Raw genomic sequence first — 25821 nt, 5'->3', positions numbered from 1 at the left:
TGTTTGCATAATGATAACTTTGCACTAAAACTAAACCACTGGCCCAATCATTAAAGGACCCATTAAGTGCTTAGAAATGTGCCTTTTTATTTACTGTTTGACATAATCTTAAACCAAACAAAAAGAAAAGATAGGACATAGTGTAGCTCTTCTCCTTAAAAAAAAAGGCCAATTGTTTTTTTTTTTTTAAGAACCACTCTGCCAGTGAGAGTGTTTGAGCTCAAATGCGTCAAATGTAAAGCGTCTTGAAAGGAGCTTGACTTGTCACACACTAGAAAGCATGTGATCGTGGAAGTATGAGGTGACATTATTAGGCGAAAGTGACAAACCTCAAGCTTTACATGTTTATATCAGGTGTATTTCTTCTTCTAAAAGCAAATTCTGGCACTGTTTTGGTGAGCACTTGCCTATAAAAATCCTACAAAAGAACAATTTTAGTACTAAGATCTAAAAAAAACGTAATTTTAATTTCATGCGACCTTTAAAAAGGAGTGTTATTTAGGGTGTTGAACCATGGTAGTATTTTATTTATAACTTTTATGTTATGATGTGGCCACTAAAGCAACTTCTGACCACTCATATCAGAGCTAAGAAAGCCAAAAAAGCAACCATTTTCATAAGGGGTTTTTGTTAAGTCACTAAAGAGAAAATGGTCTGATCAATGAACCTGTTTGCAAATATTTTAATCCAGAATCTCTCAATAGAGCCATTTAATGGTGGAGTTTTTGCCTGCAGGATGTGATTATCAGACTGAATGATGTCCAGTTTGAGACCAGCAGACTCTTCAGATCACTTCACACAGCGTCACACAAGCGTCTCCTTCCATCCGCACTACTTGCACAGAGACAGGCCTCTCTTTCTAAACCCCGATTAGCAGAATTCCCATCGGGATGTGGGATCGAGGACAGGAACGGGATCAAGGAGACAAGAGATGATCCCATTTTTCCCCCCAAATCCTGCCTCTCAGAGGAAATGAGGCGCAGCGCCACCTCTCACCTCCATGGTTTTGATGTGCCGCCCTGTTTGGACACTGTGGGCATTTATTTATTTTATAACTGATCCCGGTTCAGCTCCAGCTGGAGGGAATAAAGCAGATGGAATGTTTTGGAGTGTAAACAGACTGGAGCTCTTATAGACCAGAAGGTAGTGTCTATACCTCGACCCGTCCCGACTGCTGATCTGTGCTGAAAGGGGTCAGTTTGGGAAGTGACCTCGCTCCTTTTCAAACCACAAATAATGAGACGTGAAGCTCGTCAGCGATGGTTTATCAAGAGATCAAAAGATCTGCCCGTTCAGCGTCAGAATGTGCTGAATTCGATGTCTTTTCTGCATGTTGAATGAGTGTTTGTACAGCAGGAGTTGATACCTGGAGGGAGCAGTTTTCACATCACTCACGGTCCGCTGTGCTGTTTATTTATCTAGACGGTGTGTGTTATAAACACTGAGAATTTATGAGCACTTCCACTCTAGGCTTGTGTGTCTGTTTGGTTTGGAGCTTTTAGGCTTGTTCTGACAAAAAAAGGCCTTTAAAGTTGAGTCCAAAATATGAGTCATATTATTATTTTTTCTTCTGTTCAAAGTACACAAGATATGAAAAAAGGTTTGATTGTTAGAACTGAGATAGCAAGTCATACCCTTTTTATTTCAATGCAATTCACAATTAATGTTTTTTTAATCAAAACAACATTTGCAGGGAGACTTTGTCTAAAAATGTGGAAAAGTTAGAGAAAAAAACCGAAGCAGAGAGAAAATATTTTAGTTGATATTATAACTTTGTCTGACTTGATTGATTGATTTTGTGACGTATTATGACTTTAAAATACTTGGTAACACTTTATTTTGACAGTCTATTTGAGTATTAATAGACTGTCTGCTTAATATCTGTGGATACTGCTCCTTCAACAGACATTTAACTGACAATAAGAAACTTGACATGTACATGTCAACTTGCACTAACCCTAACCCCAATCTAACAGTCTACTTATAATCTAATAAGAATTAGTTGGCATGTAGATGCAATGCAACTTAAATTCAACAAATGGACCATCAATAAAGTATATAGTATATTTATTTTATTTTATTTGATGTATTGTTTTTGCTATTTTGACAAAAGAAAATGTAAAACATCAACCTCTCTAAAAAAATGAAAATAAACATTGTGCATTATGAAGTGAGCTTTACGCAGGTGAGTGGGCTTGACAAACCACCTGTAGAAACACTCGTCTCTAAAAAAACACTCCCCCTCCTAAATCTTGCACTTAATTCTCTGAGTACAAACAGTTTCTTTGTATAATTTGTTCTTCTTTTGTGCATTGTCTCAACTTGTTGAATCGCTGAATACCTCCTTATTTGTAAGTCGCTTTGGACGAAAGCACCTGCTAAATAACTAAATATAAATGTAAAATACATCACACTTTACTATTTTTTTTTGTTATTTTAATCAAGCATAAATATATAATTCAAAAATACCATTCAGCTTTTTTACGTTGGTCCCTAAATTTTTTAATAATATATGTTTACATAGGGTGACGCAGTGGCGCAATAGGTAGTGCTGTCACCTCACAGCAAGAAATTCATTGCTTCGAGCCTCGGCTGGGTCAGTTGGCGTTTCTGTGTGAAGTTTACATGTTCGCCCTGCGATCGCGTGGGTTTCCTCCGGTAGCTCCGGTTTCCCCAACAGTCCAAAGACATGCGGTACAGGTGAATTGGGTAAGTTAAATTGTCTGTAGTGGATGAATGTGTGTGAGTGAGTGTTTGTGGATGTTTCCCAGATGGGTTGCGGTTGGAAGGGCGTCCACTTCGTAAAAACATGCTGGATAATTTGGCGGTTCGATCCGCTGTGGCGACCCCAGATTGATAAAGGGACTAAGCCGACAAGAAAATGAATGAATTTTGCAGATATTATTTTTCAGTGCAGTTTACCAACAATTATATTATAGTCTAAAAATGCAGCATTAATATAGTAAATACATTACTTAAAATTTGTAACTGATCAAATTCATATAAGACAGTTAGTGATTTTCGATTTGGTAACGTTCATTTCAAGTCTTTTGAGTCGTTCATCGCGGAAAGGCAGAAGCCAATCATATGCCTTTAGAGCCGGAAAAAGAATTAATCCGTTCATCTATTGAGTCCTCTATCGGGTCTGAGTCATTTATTCCTCATGGGCCAATCCTATGCGTTTAGAGCCGGAAGGAAAATTGAACCGTCCATCTCTCGAGTCCTCTATCGGGTCGGAGTCATTCGTTCCTCACGGGCCAATCATATACGTTAAGAGCCGGAAAAAGTATTGATTCGTTCATCTCTCGAGTCCTCTATCAGGTCTGAGTCATTCGTTCCTCACGGGCCAATCATATGTGTTCAGAGCCGGAAAAATAATTAAATTAAAAGGTGAACTAATTATCATGACTCCTATCGACTCAGACTGTGTACATTGGTTAAGATTATATGTGACTGTCAGTGTAACGTGAACGAATCACTGACATTTGAAGACATGAAGAGGTGGGCAGAGCAAAGAGACAAAAATATATATAAAATAAGAGCAGGTAATCATTGAAGTATTATTTTCTCCTTCTTATAGTATTCTATTTATGACTTATTTGTCGTGTGATCAACCTTTTGGGCTAGTTGTAGATGTATTTGGAAGCAATTCGTAATATTTTAATAATATTTTGTCAAATTGAACCAAATGAACGAAATGACTTGAAAAAAGATTTGTTCATCTCTATGAATGAGACTCAAAGATCCGAGTCAGTAAAATGATCTGAACTTCCCATCACTAGTTAGCGACTCAAACCAGACATGAACTTATGCTGAAATAATCAAAACGCTTTTCCATCTGACAAGCCTCATATCCGACACATACCAAAAAATGCACGTCTGTGTACGAGACAAAAGGGTCAGTGACAATTTTCCCCTTCCTAAAACTCATTAAAATCAGTCAAATGGCCAGACTCCCTTGAGGTGCGAGAGTGCAGGAAAACCAGCATCCTCTACCTCAGCGTGGGCGTCTGTAGATTTTATTATATAATTTTACAGCGCCACTACTTGTTTTTTCCTTTCACCATCATTAGTAAGAGTGAGTTCAGCAAAGACGCACAGGACATGAAAACGAGGTGATAAAGCGGGAGTGTGGCGGAGTTTGTGTGTTCCTCCGTCTCTCTGTGTGCGAGAGGATGTTGGTTTAAAGCTGATATTCCCTCTGAGATTCCTTTACCTTAATAACAATGAGAGGAGTTTCTGGCCGCTTCCTTTGAGCTTTTATTGGGCATGAAAAAATACACACATACACACGCACACAGTGTGACAGGAACAAACTAGAACAGAGAGCCACGCGCTGAAAGACAACATCCACGGCTCCACAGAAAAAGAGAGAGAGAGAGAGAGAGAGAGAGAGAGAGCGGATACTCTCTTGGAGCTAATTTTGGCCAAACATTCTTACACACACACACACACACACACACACACACACATACAGAAACCTAAATGCTTCAGATGGTAAGAAAACTAATACTTTCTATCTACCTGTCTATCTGTCTGTCCGTCTGCCTGTCTGTCTGTCTGTCTGTCTGTCTGTCTGTCTATCTATATCTATCTATCTATCTATCTATCTATCTATCTATCTATCTATCTATCTATCTATCTATCTATCTATCTATCTATCTATCTATCTATCTATCTATCTATCTATCTATCTATCTATCTATCTATCTATCTATCTATCTATCTATCTATCTATCTATCCCTGTCCATCTGTGTCTATCCATCCATTCATCAATCCATCTCATCCATTTCTCACAGCACTCTTTACATTTGCACAACAGTTAATACATTTCTCAAAACAATTAGTACAAACTGTAAAACCTCGCTGATAACCTGCAAAAGTGTGTCACTTGCTCAAAATGGATAGCTCATTCTTTAAAAGCAAGTACTGATGTAAATGAAAGTGTCAGCGTCATCAAAATGAAAAGTCCTGACAGCATTGTTTATGAACAAGATAGTCAAATGGCTTCGTCAAGTTTTCATTTGGACAGTTTACTCTGTTACTTTTTTTTCCTACAAAAAGTCAGATTTTGGTGAGAATGACTCCTGAAAATGCTCAACACAGCACTAGATACTATTTGCACCGCCATTTAAAAACTTAAGTTAGACATCACTGCATTTAGTGAGGTATCTGAGTACAAGACACTGAATATGTATGTTTCACATGTTTCACTGCATTTGCTCTTTGCAATTCTAATTTATTCACAGTGTTGTGCAAAAGAATAAATACACCCTTATTTACAACAAACATAAACATCTTTTGGGTAGAGCTGTGAACAACTGTAATCAATATTGCAGTACATATTGGAACTGAACCTTCAACATACACAGGTCTGTAAATCATTTATGAAAATTTTCAATTTCGAAGACATTTTCAGGAATTAATTTTTTTAATATATATATATATATTAAATAAGCTTGACAGATTTAGACAACTAGTTCAACATTTTTGTATGTAACAACTCAAATAATAAAATAAGGACTATTCATTTTATAATGAATGACTATTCAGCATTTTCAAGTTTAGTTAATTTTGAGTGACATGACATAAGCATGTGAAAATGTTATAAACAGCAGAGAGTTGAATGAAAGCAATTGATGCAAGTCCAAAAGCATTTGCAATCTGTTGGAAGGAATGAGAAACTGCTACTATGAGGTGCACAGATGACTATATGTTTTGAGAAATGCATTAACTGTTGTGCAAATGTAAATAGTGTTGTGAGAATTGCACCAAAGCGACTAAGAAAAACTGTAACATAACAATCTAGTTAAGTCTTTAAATTGCACTTTGAACTGAATACTTTACTTTCTTTATTGTCCACAAGTGGAAGCTTGATCACATCAGCGTTCGCATCACACATATCACTAAAAACAGGCAACACAAATACATTCAATATCACCAAATAAATCACATTAAAAACGGTAACACTTTATTTCAATGGTTCAATAGAGTATTAGTAGACTGTCTGCTTAATATTTATTGATACTGCTCCTTCAACACATTTTACTGACTAAAAGAAACTTTGCAAGTACACCCTGACCCCAACCTACCAGCTTATAATCTAATGAGAATTAGTTGGCATGTAGATGCAATATAACTTAAATTCAACAAACGGACCATCAAAATAAAGTGTGACCTAAAGAGCTCAATTAAACCCTATTCATATTTAAAAACCCAGTTTTTAAAATTCTAATGCAGTCAGCACAAAGGACATTTGATACACATTTTTCTTTACTTGAGATTGCCTAAAACGTCCTTTTGATGGCAAAAGCTGAAATTGTATATTTAATGGATGGAACAATCTTCAGTAATGACATGTGCTTTGTTTAATACCCATTAGATGAACTTCATTTAGTTGTCTTTCTTCTTTACCTAGAATTGCATTGACAATTTTTCCTCCTAGATACAGTTTTTGTTTTTCTTTAATGGGAAACAGTCCATACCATGCAATCATGTTTAACACTTTCATCCAAATTTTTGTATACCATCTCCAGAATATTTTGACTCTCACTTTAAACTGAATACTAGTGTCTTATAGGTTCAAAATAAAAGATTATGTAGTGTCATCAATGCAAAGTCAAAAGCAATGAGTTATTAGAAATTAGTTAGTAAAACTATTATGTTCAAAAAGTGTTTAAAAAAAAAACTAAAATCAATTTTGAAAACAATTGCAGTGCTTTATATGGAAAATTTTAAAGATTCCTTGAAAAGCAGAAGATACAAAAGAGAACAGTATTTGTTTTTAAAATAATAGTTTTTAGTAGCGTACAATTCCTCACAGACATTTTAAAATTTACTTTTTAGCCACTAAGCAAACGTAGTAAAGGATTTTCAGCCAACATTACATAACATACAATGATTACAAGTCAGAAATAGAACGAAACCATCATGACTGCCTCCAACATTTCTTCAGCTGGAGGACTGACAGTCTGTATACTTCTGCCAAATCCCTGTCAAAATGTTTGGACATTAGTGGTTTCAGAAAGCCTCACTGTCAACCCAGTGAGTCTGTACCTGTAACAGTATGGAAAACCCCTTTAAGACTTCTTTTTTTCCCTCCATCACAGCCTGTTCTTGCAATCATACATACGTTCATTCATGCTCAGGCGTAACTAAAGGTCTGGCTCCACTCGACACATGAGTAGAGCTCACCGTCATCCATCTAGGATTATATTAGCGCACATGTTGGGGCAAAATGCCATCCGTGCGAACACTTTTGAGTTTAAGAGATGAATTGATACGATAGTCCCGAGGGAAACGTTTCTTTTATGTGAGTGTATGTGTGTGTGCTGGAATGCCGCCTCTGTGTCCACAATACAAACATCATTAGCTCTGAACACATGACCTCTGATTCATCACTGTGTCGTAGTTTTGGAGGCAGATGATCAGGGGGATGTCGACAAGAGGAACATTTTAATAACTTGTTGATGATTGCTCTAAAAATTGGAGTATTAAAAATAGAAGTAGCTGACGTACTGAATTGCATACAGATTGATTTGTGAATGAGAGCATGAAGGTACTGGTTGTAAATACTGGAATTCTAATATCTTGTCACATGGATTTCTGCATGTTCAGATGTGGTTTTGGCTTGTTGAAGTGTGGGTGCCAGTGTTTGCTGCTTGAACATCAAACACAACGTGAGCCTTAAACTACACTGTAAAAATGCTGGGTTGCACACAATAGTTTTGTGTTAGGACGAGAAGAAATTAAGTTAACTTTTTAGTTTTGTATCACTTACTTTTGATGGTCCCTTTAACGCATTTTGTCTAATTTAAGTTACAGTGCATCTACATGCCAACTGATTATCATTAGAATGCAAGTAGACTGTTAGGTTGGGGTTGGGGTTAGTGTAAGTTGTCATGTACTTGCAAAGTTTCTTATAGTGAGTTAAATATCTGTTAAAGGAGCAGTATCAGCAGATATTAAGCAGACAGTCTACCAGAGCTTGACATTAACTTTTTTGATCACCAGCCACTGTAACTAGTAGTTTTCCAACATTACTAGCCACACATCATTTTCACTAGCCACAATTTTTTTTGGGGAAAATATATTTTATATACATAAATAATAAATATGACTTTGACATGCTAAAATGACTTGATTTGTGTATGAGCTTGCTTAATAATCATGAGCAAATGGGTCATGGTTTCATAGTATTACAATTAGTTTTTATTTCACATAATTTAGGACTTACCAAATTTACCTCTGATCACACCAAATATAAACAATAAATTATTTCTTAGCCACAGACTTTAAATGTGTCAACACAAGCAAAAACAGCTAGCTGTATACTATACTTTTTATTTAACAAAACATATGCACAGTAATCTGTCCTGGCTAAAGGTCTCAGATCACCATTTAACTACACATAAATGGGAAGTTAATCTTAAATTAAAGCAATGTTATTGTAAAAAAAATGATAATTAAACCATGTTAACGCAAAAGAAAGCAGGTGAAATACCTTGTGATAATAAAAGTATGATCACACACACACAGTTAATGTTAGACCCATAAATAATTTGTTCAAAGAATGGTTAAAGCGAAAGCAACCTGTGCTGCTTACAAAAACACAAATCTGGAACTCATGAAAGCAGCAAGACTGTGAGTGCATGAGCATTACTTTTTGTCTAGTCTATTTGAAAGAGAACCGATCACATCAGTTGTGTTTCTAGACACAGATGCTTCATGCAAGGAAATGGGGAGTGCAAACGCGTTTTAAGCAGTCACACGCATCACATCAGCTGTTAGCGCAAGTAATTATCCTCCTTATTTGATATTTACCTGCTTTCTATTGCTTGCGCAAACACAATTATTTTTGTCAGTCGTACTGTTTCTCAATTATAAGATCGACTTTGCATGCATATTGGACCATCCTTATTGTCGAACCCTGCTTTTAAGAATTACTATCCGGGAAAATTATTTTCAACCAGCCAAAGTGGCTATTGAGAGTGTCTGTCTTACCCGCCACTGCTGAAATCTACCCGCATTTGGCGGGTTGGCGAGTGTTAATGTCAAGCCCTGCAGTCTACTAATACTCAAATGAGAATTAATTGGCATATAATGCAACTTTTGGTCAACAAAATGTGCAATAGGGACCATCAAAATAAAATGTTACCGTTAAATTTTACAAATTGAAGTGCTCTCAAACAATATTTTTTTTTTGCTCTTTCAAACTACTTATTTAAAATAAGGTGAAACAACAAAATTCTTGAGGTTTCATTGGGACAACATATTTTTTTATGTTCAAATCCATATAAATTTGTTAAATGTGTTAAGTTAACTTAATAAATTTTTGTTGGGACAACATGAATGAACTGTGTTGAACATTTTTTACAGTGTGGATTGAATAAAGAACAATTAAGTTGTCCCCAAAAATGCAAGAATTGTGTTGTTCCATTTCATTTTAAATTAGTAGTTTGAACAAAATGATTTTTGAGTGTCTCAATTATGATTAATTGACTCCCATAAAGTGAGTTTGTTAAAGATGTCAGTTGAAAAGAATCATTTGTGAATCAGATTCACTCAGGGAATTAAATGTTCTGTTGAAGTGACTCTTTAATGGACATTAATTGAGGGATATTTTTATTGATGTACAATTGTGATGAAACTTGAAAAGCAGTTCCTGTGATGCACATTTCCAAAAAAAAGAAAAGAAAAGTATTTTCCCCCCACCTCCAACATTTTTTGAACAAATCCAGTTAATCTGTGCAATGCTAAAGTAAATGAATGCGAATTGTTGTGTTGTTTTTTGAGCGAATGCAAACATTTTATGAATGCACGCAAAGAGTGAATTATCATTTTAGAATGAATAGAAAAAAATTTCAGATACTTCACAATTGCTGTTTAACAGAGAGATTTTTTTCCACCCTTTTTAAAACCAATAGTTTTAATAAATAATTCATAAAAGCTAAAATATTTGTCTTTGACATGATTAAAGTACATATATGTTTTGTTATTTTGTAAGATACTAGCAACCAGTTTACAGTGCAGTTTAAAGACAAATTAACTGGGTTAAGTAGATTAATTAGACTTGTTTGGTCTTTTCCATACTGTTACAGACAACAGTGGTTTGTTTTGTAGCCAAATGAAAAGAAGAAAAAAAAAAGGAGAGTAAGTACACTACTGTTCAAAAGTTTGGGATAATTAAAAAAAAAAAAAAATTAAAGACAATTATTCTGTTCATTAAGGTGGCATTTATTTAAAGTAAAAAATAAAATAAAAGATTAAATATTTATTAAAATTTTAAATAACTTTTTTCTTACTGTATGTAGTCAAAATAAATAAAATGATTAATCCAGTCATTATTGCTGGTAAGCCCAGATTAATGAAGGGACTAAGCCGAAAAGAAAATGAATAAATAAATTATTATAATTATTATTATTATTATTATTATTATTATTATTATTATTATTATTATTATTATTATTATTATTATTAATAAATATTAGAGTTTTTTCAAAAGGATCACATGACTCGGAAGTGAGTAGTAGTGAATGAGTAATGAAGCTGAAAATTCATCAGTAAAATCACTGGAAAAAATTATTAAAAATAAATTATAAAGTCCTTTTGAACAGTTATTTCGTAGTGCAAAAACATTTCATAATTTTACCGTTTGTAATTCATTTTTGATGAAATAAATGCAGCCTTGGTGAGCAGGAGAAGCTTATTTTAAAACATTTTAAAATCATTCTGACCCCAAACCTTTAACAGATAGTGTATATTGACTATAATATTTAAAAATGATTTAAAACTAATTTTATTCCTGCCAAACTAAGAAAAAAACACTTTCGTCAAAAGCAAAAGAATATAGGTGCAACGTTTTGTAATTAAACATCAGAAAAGAATAACGTAACTTTATTATGTACAATTGCATTATAATAATAGATTATATATAAACTATTCTAGTGTTTGATTATTTAATTTCATATTTGACTGCAGATTTGCAGTCCTAAACATGACTGAGGGCTGTATATTTGCTACACATTTATTCTCCTTTAGATCTCTGTGTTGTCTGGAGTCATAAATGAGATGTTCAAGTCCTCAGTGGTGATTTGTCTTCCTCTGGGTGTGTCTCAGTGTGTGTTTGCCTGCTGTGCTGCAGGAAAGGTCAGCTTTTTCATTCATCACACCAGTCTGTGTGCATGTGTGTGTGTGTGTGTTTGTATGAAGATGATGATGTTGTCTTCACAGATAACCTCTCGTCTATTCATCAGTGTCTGTGAGAGAGCAGATTGGAGATGTTCTGATTGTTGTCACGGTTCAGAGATTGTGTGTCCACACTTCTGTAAACACATTCTCAAAGCACTTATAGAGTCTGAACACATACTGTGACTTTATGTGACTACAACCGCGAAGTGTGTGACGCTAAACAAAAGCCATTTCAGTCAACATGTTAATCGCTTTTACAGATCTGAAAAACATGATTTGTAGGTTACTCCCTAATTAGCAGTCATAATGGAAGTGTGCCATTGAGAATTATTACATATTTGATCATTGGGAAATCTAATTTACATGAGGAAGTGGACCTCAATTACATCCAGATGCTAATTAATCTTTATAAAATGGAACCGAAGCCCAAAGTGTATCTGAAACGAGTACAATTGGCTTTTTTCAGATATATACTACCAGTTAAAAGTTTGGATCAGTTTTTTTTTTTCCTTTTTGTATTATATATAAGGTGGAATTTATTAAATGTAATAAAAAGTTTAATTGTTAAATATTCATTAAAATTTCAAATAACTGGTTTCTTAATTTATGTAGTTTAAAATGAAATTGTTACTACAGTCATTATTGCATTTATTACTATTACCACTAATAATAATAATAATAATAATAATAATAATAATAATAATAATAATAATAATAATAATAATAGAATGATTTCTGAATGATCACAAGAAAAATCGTCCTGACCCCAAGCTTTTGACCGGTAGTGTAAGTACACTTAATAGAAATGAATATGGTCTAATTTCAGTTTTTGTCCCTGTTATTTTACCCTAAATGATGCAAACAGATTCTCTGCAATAAAATTCTTGTTGCAAACAAAACCATTTGCTGTGTTTAGAACATAGAAAGCCACTATGATAAAATCCCGGAAGAATTTCCATTGTCTTCATGACATTTAAGTCCGACTCTTACAAAAAAAAAAAAAACATTTGTAAATACTCACCTGTAATCAAGACCTGGGATGTAATTAGACAAACAAATGCAGGCATCATTATGAATTTATTAGACAAAAGCGTTTAAAGTAAGTGTTCACATGCTACTTTGGTTTATTTTTGTTGTTGATTTGATTGTTTTAGGTGTTTATGTATTATTTATTTAAAAAACTATTTAATTGTTTAAAGATCCATAATTTAGCTTTGGATTTCTACAAGCTTTAAATCCATCTGAGGTAGCAGTATAAGTATCATAATTACAGAATTATTACTTATTGGGCCTAAATCCTGTACACAGCAGATCTCGCAACTCAATCTACAATTAGAGGGATACAAAGTTAGCGTTAGCTCTACTATAAAAGATCTGGGTGTCATATTAGACAGCAATCTAACTTTTGAAAACCATATATCCCATGTCACAAAAACTGCCTTCTTTCATCTGAGAAATATCACTAAATTACGTAACCTTTAAGTATGCTTAAATTAAGTATGCTATCAATCCCTGATGCAGAAAAGCTAGTCCATGCTTTTATGACTTCGAGGCTGGATTACTGTAATGCTCGATTTGCTGGCTGCCCAGCATCCTCTATTAACAAACTTCAATTAGTACAAAATGCAGCAGCCAGAGTTCTTACCATGTCTAGAAAATATGATCTTATCACCCCATTTTTATCCTCCTTACACTGGCTGCCTGTTAAGTTTCGTATTGAATTTAAAATATTACCTCTCACGATAAAGCTCTAAATAATCTAGCTCCTGTTTATCTAACCAACCTTCTGTCTCGCTACAATCCAGCCATAGATATATACACTAGATATCGCATAGAGACCCTGAGCATGCATCAATAGCACCACCACATTGGTACAGTGCTCCCTGGACTAGACACTAGACAAGACAGTGATATTACATGAAGATGCTGGACTTTAGCGCTGTCTACGGGTGTAGTAACGAGCAAACAAAGAAAACAAAGCACAAAGGCAGAACATTTTATAGGTAAGATTGTTTTTTTACGTTTTTGTATGTTCTGAACTTTTGTGCTAAACAGGTAGCGTTATTGATGATAATACAGTCAATTACTGCATTCACCATAAGGCAAAGTAGCTCCAACTCGCACTAAATACTCTGCTTATGCTAGTTTTGTTGTATAAAATCAGCAAACAATGCAAAAGAAATATAACAACGAGATGCTGCTGTGCCAGAAACTTGTATTATTGTCGGTTAGTGAAAGAGTCATTAATAACGGAGATTCATTCACAAACGAATCGCTCCCTCTGTCAGTATGAGAAGTGAAAGCAGGAGAGGAGGTGTGTTTCAGGACACGGATTAGATCAAATTTAACATGAATGGTGGATAGTACATTTCTGTACACACAAACACAAGCTTTTTGTCAGGAATGCCAGTGCGATCACTGATCAATGTAAAGTTATAATTTTCGTAATTAAAAAAATTGCATACTAACATCCAGGAAAACTCCCGATCAAAGATATGTGTATATGTGTATATCTCTGGCTTTGACTGGCCACAGTCCTCCACTGTACCATGGTCCTGCATGCATTTCAAAGGAGCACTACCCTGTCCCAAAATGGCAGCTCTATCGACGCATTCCTTCAAATAGACAAGAACAGGGTAGGCGACATCTAATGTATCTATCTATGCAATTCAACTCGCTCTTGAAGATCTCAAAACTCAGGGCTTCTGGTAGTACCTAGAATAGCAAAGTCGAGTAAGGGAGGTCGAGCCTTCTCCTTTATGGCTCCTACACTCTGGAATAGCCTTCCTAATAACATCGAAGCTCAGACACACTCTCTGTTCAAAACTAGATTAAAGACCTATCTGTTTAGTAAAGCATACACTCAATGCATTACTTAGCGGGTTTCCACACAAGTTTCTACATCTTGTTTATATACACTATGAACAGCAGCTACGCTAGTTATTCTGTTTATTCTGCATTTCCACCTGGGGATACTCATCTCGAGGTCCTCAGATTATGCGGAGTCACTGATTGGATCCAAGACCAGCGACGAGATGATCCTAAGGTGTCCATATCCGGGACCAGGCCGTATACTGAGCTGCTGCTGCGCTGTTGGTCATGGGGGAGTGAAGAGCATGAGAGCATGAGATTCCAGTGACGCTCCAGGGACAGACGAGTCTTCGATGAGGCCAGCTTCCAGCCTCCACCGCTGAGACTGCAGCTCTGCACAAGACTTTTGACCAGCGGAGAAATTAAAATGGTCGTGCCCAACTGAGTCTGGTGAGTCTGGCATCGATGTATTTGCTCTCCAGTGTTTGGACTCTCAGTGATAATTTCAAACCACACTGAACTTAACTACATTGAACTGAACTTAAACACTAAAAACTGAACTACCATGATCCAGTTACTATGACCGTTTATGTGAAGCTGCTTTGACACAATCTACATTATAAAAGCGCTATACAAATAAAGCTGAATTGAATTGAATTGAATAATAAATAATAATAATAATAATAATAATAATAATAATAATAATAATAATAATTATTATTATTATTATTATTATTAATATATATTAATAATAATAATAATAATAATCATAATAATATATTAATTATTATTATTATTATTATTATATTTTTATTATTATATTTTTCATCATGTACATTGCTATGTTTCAGAACAGCTAATGGTTTGTTATCTGGGAGCTCATTTATAAAATGTTATGGTTAATATGTCTTATATTCTTGCATACAGTTGAAGTCAGAATTATTAGATTAAAAGCAGTTATTATTTTTTTAAAAACACATTTTAAGGTCAAAATTATTAGCCCCTTTAAGCTATTTTTTCCCCAGACTACAGAACAAACCATCATTAAACAATAACTTGCCTAATTACCCTAACCTGCCTAGTTAACCTAATTAACCTAGTTAAACCTTTAAATGTCACTTTAAGCTGTATAGAAGTATCTTGAAAAATATCTAGTCAAATATTAATAACTGTCATTGCAAAGATAAAATAAATCAGTTGTTCGAAATTAGTTATTAAAACGATTATGTTTAGAAATGTGCTGAAAAAACAGTCTTCTTTTCGTTAAAAAATTACCCGGTGGGGGATGGGGGGGGGTAATAACAGACTTCAACTGTATATGTGTGATCAGAGAAATGAAAACTCACTTGCCCTTAATAGGGCATCAAACATGTGGTTATACACTGTAAAAAATCCAACTTAAAAAAAAGTTGAAATTACTTGTTTTTTTGTTTTTTGTTTTTTTTGGTTTTGCAAAAATCTAAAAATAAATGTCTGTACAACTACATGTAACCTGTTTACTTAACCTAAATAAAACCTAAATTCATCAAGTTGAAAATATTAGTTTTGTGAGCAAAACTTTGCAAGTTTGCCCAAAAAAGCTTCTGCCAACTTGTTACTTTAAGTTAATCTTAGACCTCCTAACTAAAAAAAATAAAGGTTTCAGTATCTCTAACCCTGACAAAAAAAAAGTAATAGTAACACCAATAATACATCAACAAACAAATTTGATGCTCAAATGAGACATTATTCTCAAATCAGAAAAATCTATTGTATTTGATATTTCATTTTCATGAACAACTCAGTAAAATACTGTAATAATTAAATGACAAATCAAATGCTTCAACTATAATTCAAATGGAGGAATCGGTTTTTGGTTCCTCCTGATTACACACACACAGCTGGAAGCTCATTGAGGACTGATTATATAAAGACACCTCACGCACACAGACTCTTTGCTGCTTTTCTTTGAGGTTTTTGTTCACTCAACTTCAGATGTTTTAGGTCAGTGCAGCTGATGTTTTCAAAAGTTAAGTAAACGAGAAAAACAAAAGGAAATAAGGATTGTTTTTTTTGTTGTTGTTCACTCAACTTTGCATTCTAGTTCTGCAGACAAAACAGTTCAGTTGTCACAACTTAGTTTTATTATTATATAAAGTAATAGTAAAATATTAGTTTAATAATCTTATGTTAACCCAACTAAATTTTTATTTTGTATTACTAAAAAATAATTTAAGGTCAGTGCAGCTAATGTTTTTAAAAGTTGAGTGAACAATAAAAAAGATTTTTAAAAATGAAGTTTAAATAAAGATGTTTGCAAGTATAGGCTGATTTTTTTTCACAGCATGTGAATGCATAAACCTGCTTTCTACAGGTTAACTAAAATGCACGTGATGTTTTACAAGAATGTACCTTAACCACAAATTTAAGTACATTCAGACAGAACAAACTATTTTCAGCAAGGGAGGTGGAAATGTACTGTAAACCCAGACCCAAAGAATTATAAAAATGTGTTCCTACCTCATGCAGAAATAGAAGTGTGACAGTCAAAATGCAGTTTTTTGACAGGATAATGTATGAGCCATGTTGCAAAACTCTTCTTTGATTTTAAATGATTTATTTAACATGACAACCAGCATAATAAATGGAATATTCAAAATTATGTATGCAATACAGGGAATTAAATTAATAATAGTTCAGTGATGAAACTCTAACGTGCGCTGATTGGAGTGCTTGTGTCTCTCTTAATAACCAATAAGCTTTTTCATTGTATCAGAACTGTCTTATATTAGGTGATAGACACGTAGTCTTAAGACTGCGCACTCGTATCTACCCTGTGCCACCTCGGCACCACCTGGTAGATCTGCTACGGGGATTCATTTGCAGCTCATGTCTATTGCATGTGTAGTGCTAAACATTTTGCTTATAGTTCTGCAGGTCTCTATTTATTTTGGTAAGATCGAGTCGGGTACTAGCTCTCAGCAGCAGCAGTGTGGCAGGTCTAGACCTCCAAAACCAAACATATGCACATGTATTCATTCCTTCATTCATTCATTCATTCATTCATTCATTCATTCATTCATCCATCCATCCATCCATCCATCCATCCATTTATTCATTCATTAATTCATTCATTTATTCATTCTATCAAAAAATAATAATAATAAAATCGTACTCTTACATCTTACTCCGAGAGTTGTCATGACTGAAATTTAATAATAAAAACGTGTAAACACATTTTGCGTGCGTTGCTAGATTGTTGAATATAAATCAAGATTAAGATGATTTGTATGTGTGTGTGTGTGTGTGTGTGTGTGTGTGTGTGTGTGTGTGTGTGTGTGTGTGTGTGTGTGTGTGTGTGTGTGTGTGTGTGTGTGTGTGTGTGTGTGATCTATCATCATATTAGTGTGCATAATTATGTTCATCGTTTGTGGCCAATCAGTAAAGACCCCAGACTGGCATGCCGATTTAAATATATCGTAGTGGTCCTCGGAAAACATTATGCAGATCTATCCTGTAAAACCCAACAGTCAACTTTATCAAATGAGATGAGTGTAGTTAACTCAAAATTGACTGAAAGTTATTTTGACTCATTTGAAAAGAGTTTTGGTCTCAGTGTTAAAGGTAATGAGTTAATTTAATTACCTCATTACTTCAACTTAAAATGAGTAAGTTCACAGTACTCATATATATTAGTTTTTTAGCTCAAATGGTTTGTAGCAATCGAGTTTCTCAAACAATTTGAGTTGACATAACTTACTGGGCTTTACAGTACTCAGTTGGTTTGAGTTCTCTTCATTTGTTGGGTTCTAAAATGCTTCGTTTACTCAAATGAATCAAGTTCACAGTACTCATTAGGATTAGTTTTTGAACTTAAATGGTTTGAGTCACCTTAACTTTTTGGGTTTTAATGTGTGAGTGTGCTTCACACAGGTGAGTGGGCTTGACAAACCACCCGTCAGAGACACTCTTTTTCTCTCTGTATGCACCAAAAAAAAAGTGAGAAAACTGCTAAACTAACTCATAGCATAGATATATTGCTGCTATCTGTTGATTTGAACTGCTTTTTATCCTTATTTGTAAATAGATCCGGACAAAAGTGCCTGCTAAATTAATAAACGTAAAAGTGTAAATGTGTTGGAAGTAAGACTGGAATTATTGACGACGCATTTTAGGCATTTCCAGTTCTTTTTTTTTTTTGCACTTTGACCTTCGAAAAGTCGCTTTAATTTTACTTTTTAAAAACTTTAAGTCATTACATGCGTCATGTATTGAAAATGTCTATTGATAAATATTATTTTAGAATACAATTGAAAACTGCTTTATGCTTAATTTAAAATGTAAACATTTTGTTGTTATTTGTAAAATTGTTCATGAATGTCAAGGTGAATATGCACACCTCACAGATGCAGGATGTTTCACGCCTTAGTCAGAGTTTTCCGTAAAACACATTCTGAGGAGCACAAAGTGGCAGTCAAAAAGATGTGAACACACACACACACACACACACACACACACACACACACACACACAAACACACACACACACAAACACACTAACAGCTGTCTGCTTTGCACCCCCGGTGACACATAATCTGGGGTAGCTTTGAGGAACAGGGACATTTTCACGGATGTTAAAATGACATTCCAGTAATTTCCATGGATCATAAAGACCTAGAACTAGCAGCATGAGAGGTGAACCACCATATGATCTAAGGCACAGATGTGAAGATATCACACACACATACACATACACACTCAGTTCAGTCTGTAGGAATGGGAGGCAGATGAAAGAGAGAGAAAAAGACAGTGAGAGGGTTGTGACAGCAACACATGCCTATATTTGCTGGAGAGAGGGAGGGAAACAGCTGAGAGCTTTTCTACATTTTTTTTAGATGCAAATGACACAGCTTGTCCACATAGGTTCTCTCTCTCTCTCTCTCTCTCTCTCTATCTATCTCTCTCTCTTTCCTCTTCCTTTCCTTTCTGCCAACAGTCTTGTTAAATGTGATGATGAAAACGTTTCCACATGTGCTACCGGTTTGACCTGCTCAATCTCTTCTGTGCAAAGAAAAAAAAGAATGTACTTACATTCTGATAAAACAAAGAAAATAACTGTTTTATTTGACAAATTTAGCCTGATTGTTCTGGAGAATTTAGGGCAGCGTGTGAAAAGGATTTAATTTATTCCTTAAAATCATTTGGATGAGGACTTTTGAAGTGACAAAGCCAGGAAACAGAATCTGGAAAATCTTTACGTCTGTCAGCACAGTCTAAAACTGGTCACAGAGAGTTTTTAAAAATAATTATTGTGTGAAAAGACAGGTTGTCTGTAAAAGGCAAGGGCAATCAATCATTTTGATCTGATGGATTTGGAAAGATTACCTTAACCCAGGAACCGACACACATACATGTTTACTTAGCTGTCTAATGGGGACATACCATTGTACCCTCACACATTTTTAAACATAGGAGTTGGTTTTCCTTTGTTTATTCTTTTTAACAACATCGGTCAATCCACAATGTTTCTTAAAAAAAAAAATGTTAACTCAAAAATTATTATGATAATAGTTATGGATGCTAATGAATTGTCAAAACTTCTGTCATCATTTTCTCTGCCTTGATTTGTTTTAAATCTGTTCGAATATCTTCTGTTGAGCTCCAAGACAGATATACTAAAGAAAGTTTGGTAAAAAGCAGCCATTGACCTCCATTGTATTTTTTCCTTTACTCAATTGGTTTATTAGAGGTTCTTTGTGGTAGTAGAGGTGCCATTTACCATTGCTAAGTGTTTTTTTAGGCTTTTAATAATTGATTGTAAAACCCAAAAAGTTAAGGTAACTCAAACCAGTTGAGAAAACCGATTTCAACAAACCATTTAAATTCAAAAACTAATGCTAATGAGTACTGTGAACCTAATGCATTTGAGTAAACGAAACAATTTGAGCACAATTAAACCTAATAAATGAAGAGAACTCAAACCAACTGAGTACTGTAAAACTCAATAAGTTAAGTCAACTCAAACTGTTTGAGGAAACAAATTGCCACAAACCATTTGAGTTAAAAAATATTAGTACTGTAAACTTAGTCAATTTAAGTTAAAGAATTTAGGTATTTAATTAACTTATTACCTTCAACACTGAGTTCAAAACTCTTTTCAAATGAGTAGATTTAACTTTCAGTCAATTTTGAGTTAACTACATTCATTTCAGTTGATAATGTTGAATGTTGGGTTTTACAGTGTAGGGGAATGCATTTAAGTGCTATAGCACCGTATTGGTTCTCTACTTGATCTTTTTGGGTTAAGGTGCTTTATTGACCTCATTTTGCAGTGCAGAACTCATTTTGTAATAGTTTTTAACATTCAGAAATGGAATAATAAACAGCAGAAAGCAATCTAAATACTTGCTCTACAGATGTGTTCATTACTTTACAGTAATAGAAGAAAAATACAAGAAGAAAATATCAGTTTGCAACATGAAGCACACATCTAAAAATCAATGGAAGTGATCGAGACTGGAAGTGTTGAGCTACAAAAGATTCCAATGGTTGCGCCTGCTCGTACATGAAGAATAAGGTCAATAGCATCATCTTTAAAGATTTAGGAACACTTAAAAGGGTTGCCATACTGTATGTATACAAAGCAAATAACAACTTTTAGTGCTATCAGGACGTCAGTGGCTGGTTTTTATTTTTGGTTGAACTTAAACTCGAATGATCAGGGATAATTATCATTATTTTGTGTTTTAGGCCACAGATAGTATTAGCTTCAGAAACCAGTAGCTATAGACATCAGTAGTAGGACAAATATACCATGGAAGTCAATGGCTACCATTTTCCAACATTCTTCAAATAATATGACAGATTTTTTTTAGTGGAGTATACCTTTAATGCATTGCACATCCTTCTTGAGAATCAGTAAATCTCTTCATCTATAGTAATAGATGGGGTTGTCCTTTTTTTAAATAAGTGTCCTTTGTCCTAGAAATAATCACAGCTGGAAAAGGCTCAGATTTGCATTTATTACAAAAACCAAAAATTAAAACATAAAATAGTTTCAGACATAGACAATATGCCCTTCTTTCTTTAAGTATGAAGTCCAACTAACCTAAAAGGGTTTTAGAGTAATTAAGTCAATTCTCTTTCACTCGTTACAGCTGAGAAAGGTCTGAACCATTCAGCAAAGCAAACTCTGTCCCTAGATTGACCCTCAAGACAATGATCTTCTTTCTGTCATTTGCTCAATCTTTTTCCTGCCTCTGTTTTGCCATGCATGTCTGTCTCCTCCTTCAATATTTCATGCTCTTCCTAGGACAATACTAAAAAAAAAATCACAACAGGTTTTTTTGCACCCCAGACTTATTAGAAAAATGTGCCTTTGCAGCATTTTTATGAAAGTCCAATAACGCACCTCTGTATCAGCTCAAATGAACACAGGAGGCAGCAGTACGCCACCAACCTATATTCATCTTTATAAATATTATTATTTTGGGAAGGAGTATAAATTTAGGGGGTAGTTGTTCTCAAATTTTAAATTTGACTCTTATTCATCCTCATGTGGTTCCAAACTTTTATAAGTTTCTTTTTGCTGTTAAACCAAACTGAAGAATGTTGGAAACAAACGAACTAAAGATACTATGGAAGTCGGCGACAGGTCGACGGAAGCAAGAAGGTCACTGGTTGAAGGCTCGGCTGGGTCAGTTGGCATTTCTGTGTGGAGTATTCATGTTCTCCCTGTGTTTTTGTGGGTTTCCTCCAGGTGCTCCGGTGTCCAAAAACATGCAATATAGGTGAACTGAATAAGCTAAATTGGCCGTAGTGTATGTGTGGGTGTGAATGCAAGAGTGTATGGGTGTTACCCAGTGCTGGGTTGTTGCTGGAAGGGCATCCACTTCCCTGTGTAAAACACAAGCTGGTGGTTCATTCTGCTTTAGCGAGTGACAGCTTACAAGACTCAGCAAAGACTGTGTGTGAATGAGTTGTCTTTATAGTCCTAGTAATAAATACATCATGAGCTTCAATCTGTGTGTGTATAATCAGTCGGGACCAGGAACTGGTGTGTGAATGCAAAGTCTTCTAGGAGTTGTATTTCATATTGTAGCAGATGTGTAGTTCTCCAGCGATCTGGACAGGCTAGATGCTGATGATCATGACACATTTTTCATTCATTCATTCATTCATTCATTCATTCATTCATTCATTCATTCATTCATTCATTCATTAAGTAATTAATTAATTCATTCATTAATTCATTAATTCATTAATTCATTAATTAATTAATTAATTCATTCATTCATTCATTCATTCATTCAATCAATCATTCATATACCTACTCAAAGCAAAGGTGTAATTGAAAAGCAAACACTGCTGTATTTAGTCAGAAGACTGTCAGAAGTCAGAAGATTATTACTGCGCACACACATATACTTGTATATATGGATTATGAGGACTATTCAGGCATAATGTATTTAATATCGTAAAAACTGCTTATTATATGGACTTACCGTAACCCTAATCTCAACCCTCACTGGAAAGCTGTGGCAAAATTTAAATATCAAATAACACCATTAACTATGTCTTTTTAAAGCACCTTAATAGAGTATAACCAGGTCATACCCATGTCACTATACAAATTAGGACACAAACACACAGTTTTACCACTGACTGAGACAAATGAGAGAAAGCAGTATAAACAGGCTTTATCTCTTTCTCCTCCATTATTCAAGCGCTGATAGACTGGATCAATACATGGAATGTCTTTGAACCCAGAGCCACAGTTTTGTTTGTTGTGCGATTGTGTCTATGTCTTCTGGGATAATGTATGCTGTTTGATAATCTTATAATAGAGCTATTTCACTTCGCAACACTCCTACCTTCTAGAAAACAGCGGACGCCTGAAGTCAAACGTCATACTTCTATAACTCTTCGGTTTCTTCAGTCAGTTTGACAGGTTGCTCTCCTGAGAGAGAATGCTAGACGGTTGGGTCTGAGGGGACGAATGGTTTGGGGCAGAAAAACCCCTTTCTGTCAGAAGAAATGCAGCTTTGCTCTTTCTCCCACACACACACTTTCTCTTTGTTTCTGTCTGCATGAATGAGGTCTATACTGGCGGCATCAGTTAATCCTGCTGGAATGCATGAGGAATGTGAAAGATGAGTCAGGGATTGAGAGGGAGAGATTGAGAAAGAGGGATTATGCGGGTAGCGTATCAGGAATTATCTAATGCTCCTTCCTCCCACTGCCACACATGACCACCGTGTACGCAGAAAATTGGCTCGGGTTTAGTTGATTTTGACAGTTGTTCTTAGTTTAAGTTGTTGTTATAGCCAGTGTGTTTACATTTTGCTCATGTAAATACATAAGAAATTTTAGGTTTAGCTTGTGAAGTGGTTGCATAATTAATGTGGGATTAGTAACATTTTTGCTTAAAGACATGCAACTAATAGTTCATTCTTAATAAATAGTAAAATTAAATCTTTAGGTGAAATATACATTTATTACATTTATTTATCAAGGATGCTTTATATTTATGTAAAGTGAAAATAAACTGTTAGAGTCAGAATTATTAGCCCCCCTTTGAATTTATTTTTTATTTCCCAAATTATGTTCAACAGAGCAAAATAATTTTCACAGGTTGTCCTATTTCTTCTTCTGGAGAAAGTCATATTTGTTTTATTTCAGCTAGAATGAAAGCAGATAAAAAAAAATAAAAATAAAAAACATTTTGAAGTCAAAATTGTTAGCCCCTGTAAGATATATATTTTTTTAATTTAAAATATTATTTTATTATTATTTTTTACGATATTTTCTAGTATTTTTCATCAAATAAATCCAATCATGGTAAGCATAAGCAAAAAAAAGTAAAACAAAAAAAATGCTCTTTGGTTCACCTTATTTGTTCAAAATGCAGATTCATTCAGAAACAAAGCAATGCTGTGTCGAGTGTAAATACACACGAATCCTGCTTTGGCTTTAAATATAATATTTTCGCTGTAAAAACTGACAAGAAAGAAAGAATGAAACTGAAAGGACAAAAGAAAGAAAAAAGAAAGAAAGAAAGAAAGAATAAAAAAAAGAAAGAAACATTAAATCAACAAAAAAATATATATTTCTAAGCACTGTAAGTTTGAAAATATTAATTAATGAACCAAACGTGTTATGGATACAGAACTTTTTAGGACCACTGAATGTAGATTTTTGATCATGTCTTCTCATTCAATTCGTTCTGTCAGTCAACGTTTCAGCTTATGGTGTTTGCAGTTTCCGGTTTCAACCAAAACCTCTGTCTTCACACGTGGGTGGTTTGTTTCATATTTGTTCCCCCTGAAAGCACTGTGAATGTGAGACATGTTTTATCAGGACTCTGACGGTTGGCTCATTGCATAAAGTTGGAGCTCTTGTAAACCTACATGTTCCCGCTTGTCTTCTGATGCTGTTGGCCTTTGTTTCTTCTTAAAATCTGGATAAACCAGACGATGTGGATGAATTACTGTAACTGATTATCTGGAGGGCAGGTTTTGCATATGAGATTTGGTTTCTGGATGTCTGTCTGAACATTCATATTGGGAAAAAGCTAATTAATGTCCAAACCATGACAGTGACAAAATAAAATTAGCCTGGGGCTTTGGAGAGCTGCTTTGACATCACACACACTGTTGGATGATTTTCCATAACGGTCATGCAAAAAAAAAATAATAATAATAAAAATATATGAAAACACTTACTATTCTTTGACAGTTATGAACCTGTCAAATGCAGGTATGTATATATATATATATACACACATATATATATATATATATATATATATATATATATATATATATATATATATATATATATATATATATATATATATATATATATATATATATTGCATGTTTTGGTAGAAAAGAAATAAGATCTTCAGTACAATCAATCAGAATAAAATAACTATTTATCAACTCTAGATTTACATACTAACTTTAGGTTTTATTTTACTTGTCCATTAATGCATTTAATTTTATTTACCATATTTTTTTATGTTTAATACAAATACAAAAAAAGTTGTTTATTAATATATTTCATTCAAACAAGTGAATTCATATGAAAAATAAATTACTATGCACCACTATGTACATGTATACCTGTTCTGGAAAATAATTAATTGTAATTCAACACCTTCCAGTACAAACTTATCATCAAATACAGAAAGTAATCATTTATTTTTATGTATTAATTAATTTATGCTAAAATAACTTTAAACAGTGTTTGTACATTCATATTCAATCTATCTAAATTTCTATAGTTCTATAGTCAAAGCAGCTTAACATAGAGTAACTTTTAGTAAACAGAAACAGCTTCAGTCCAGCTTTCACAGTTGAAGCTCAGTTTAGTTCAGTTGAGCGCAATGTAAATGTCACTGCTGAAATATACAAACACTGAAGAGTGAATACAATGATGCACAGCTCCAGAATTCCCAAACCAAACAAGCTAGTGGCATGTTTTATATCTATCAAATTTTATATAACATATATTGTATAGTTTTTTTTAAATATAGTTATTGTATATTATATTGTATATACTGTATAGAATATGTGGTGTCACGTTGGAGCAGTGGCACGATTGCCTCACAGCATGAAGGTCGCTGGTTTGAGCCTCGGCTGGGTCTGTTGGCATTTCTGTGTGGAGTTTGCATGTTCTCCCTGTGTTGGCGTGGGTTTCCTACAGGTGCTCAGGTTTCCAGTCTGTGGTGACCCTGCATTGTGAAAGGGACTAGGCCGAAAAGAAAATGAATGTATAAGTAATTCCAGATTTACACCACATCAGAAGTGCTTCTGAAGTGCCATTCAATTGCCTTTT

The 25821-nt window shown here is 34.4% G+C and overlaps 1 long non-coding RNA gene across 2 annotated transcripts in view; it reads left to right on the top strand.

Annotated features, from left to right (window-relative positions):
• LOC141379355 (uncharacterized) overlaps positions 1-2226 on the top strand; it is a 71303-nt gene extending 69077 nt beyond the window's left edge. For both annotated transcript variants that reach the window (XR_015518666.1, XR_015518667.1), the window contains exon 3: positions 736-2226. This is a non-coding gene — a long non-coding RNA (uncharacterized LOC141379355). The remainder of the gene's footprint in view (positions 1-735) is intronic.
• Positions 2227-25821: the final 23595 nt, after the last annotated feature.

Source organism: Danio rerio, chromosome 20 (genome assembly GCF_052040795.2).
Source record: "Danio rerio strain M-AB ecotype USA chromosome 20, GRCz13ab, whole genome shotgun sequence".
NCBI lineage: Eukaryota > Metazoa > Chordata > Actinopteri > Cypriniformes > Danionidae > Danio > Danio rerio.
Note: the sequence above shows the minus strand (reverse complement) of the source record. Positions and strands in the feature narration are given on the sequence as shown.